Below are 2,322 nucleotides of genomic sequence, written 5' to 3'. Positions count from 1 at the left end.
TTTTTTTTAAAGAAAATTGTTATGGAAGCTTGTTTCTGCCACAGAATAACAAAATAAAACGGGTAATTGTGACTTTTTAATCTCACAACTCTGATGTCTTTTTTTCAGAACGAGTTTATCTCTCGCAATTTTGGCTTTTTTTTCTTTCTTGAGTTTACATCCCGCAATATTTACCTTTTTTCTCAGAATTCTGAGTTCTCGGAATTCTCTCAAGTTTGACTTTTCTTCCTCATAATTCTGACTTTTTATCTTGGAATTCTGAAGTTACGTCCCGCAATTCCTTTTTTTTTTTTTTTTCACCACGGAATTTAAAAAAAATAAAATAAAAAAAGTGATTGTGACTATTTAATCTCTTAATTAGGACTTTCTTGAATTATAATTTTATATATCAATGTTTTTCTCAAAATTGCTAGAAAAAAATCCATATTGAGAGAGATAAACTCAACTTCAAAAAGTCAAAATTGTGAGAGAAAAAGTAGTTTTTATTTTTTTATTCCATGGAGGAAACAAGCTTCCATAAATTGGAATGACCTTAACTGTGTCAAAAGAATTTTCATTGGCTCATAGGTCATTTCATTTCATTTGCTCATTTACCTCTCCATTCTGCTAGGGCTCTCAGCAAAACTAGCCTGAGGATTGTCACAGAAAAAAATTAACTGGACAGCAGGAGACGGACACCGACACACATTCTCTCGAAAGAATGATAAACTGCAACTGTGATGCTACACGCACTTGCTTTAGGAAAAAAAAACATAGAAAAAAATGTATAATAACAACGAAACATCTTCACGAGAAGAATTGTGAAAGAAAAAATTTCATTTAAAAAAATATATGAAGGAAAGGCAAATCATAATATAATTATATGTGATATAAAATGTAATCTAGTCAACTAACAGTGCTTGTGTATTTTTGTTATCCTTTCGAAAACGATGAAAATGCCTTACTCTTCCAAAGCAAGACAACGCTCAGTTCTTCTATCAGGTAATTTTCTATTTCTAGGCTTGAAAGGTGCAACCCTGTGGTGCTATTTTACTGAGGCCGAAGGAGCGATAAATACAAATAATGTCTATTTTTAAATGTAAAAAGGGGAAATTTAGATGTTAGCTCATTTTTTCAGCTGTTCATATTAATTGTATCTGTATAACTCAACTTATTGCACAGACTCAAATGTATTGCAAATAGACGAATGATGTTAAACTGCATATTCGTCGATGTGCTGGAAAGGGTTGAATTTCATATGACGTTAGTCCAGCCTAGGCCATATTCAGTGTGTGTGTGTGTGTGTATGATAGTCTGTCCATACGGCCATATTGTAAATGGATAGAGTCCCGAGTACAACGACACACATGTTGTAACATACAGCTCTTCAGGGCCATGCCTTCACTGTAAGTGTTCTTGTTTTTGCACTTTATATTCATATATAACCTTATACAACCAATAAATGTATACAAGCTGAAATGTTGTGTAAAAAAGAAATATATCTTGATAAGACGTATCCTTTGACACAATCATGGCCAAACTGAGCAACTGAGTGTCGTACTTTGTGTGTTTGCCATTGGATTGCATTACAAATACATTTTGTTAATAGTGTACAGGTCCACGTTCCCATCCATTTCTTGCACACACTATTCTTGTATCATATTATAAATAAAATTTTAAACGCGCTACCCTAATCATCTGCACCCTTCCTTTGTTTTCCTGACGGAAAAAAAGGTTCAAGACTTAACATTTGGAATAGATAATAAAGTACACACTATTTAGAAAGTATAGCCACAAGATGTAACATTTTTACCTGTGACTTGAGTGATAAATGGTTTAGTAACACTGATATATAATAATATCATGCAGCATTAGTGCTTAAGTATCCTTGTTAGTGCAAAGTTATATCAAATATTTAAACTAACCTAATCACACTGTATAAAAAAATCGTAAAAATATGGAACAATGTACTGTGTTCATTTGAAGGAATTTTCTGTATTTATTTTGTACAGGTATTTTACCTGCATTTCATTGCGTTGTGTTTTAGAGTTAAATTTCGTAAAATTACAAGACAATGCCTGGCTTTTTGTAATTTTTTTTTTTATACAGTGTAATGTCAGTACGTAAATTTTCGCTTGATAAGTTTACGTTAATTATTTGTTGTATTTTATTTGTTGGGAAACATTATTAATATCAATAATTACTGTTTACCAAGGGTGTAGAGTTTAGCAGAGACGCTACACTGTAAAAAAAAAAAAAACTGTGACATTTACAGTAAAATACCGACAGCTGTGGTTGCCAGAACTTCACCGTAAAAAATATGGTAGCAACATTTTAGGTTTT

Source organism: Sinocyclocheilus rhinocerous, unplaced genomic scaffold, assembly GCF_001515625.1.
Source record: "Sinocyclocheilus rhinocerous isolate Xijiao unplaced genomic scaffold, SAMN03320098_v1.1 scaffold561, whole genome shotgun sequence".
NCBI lineage: Eukaryota > Metazoa > Chordata > Actinopteri > Cypriniformes > Cyprinidae > Sinocyclocheilus > Sinocyclocheilus rhinocerous.
Note: the sequence above shows the minus strand (reverse complement) of the source record.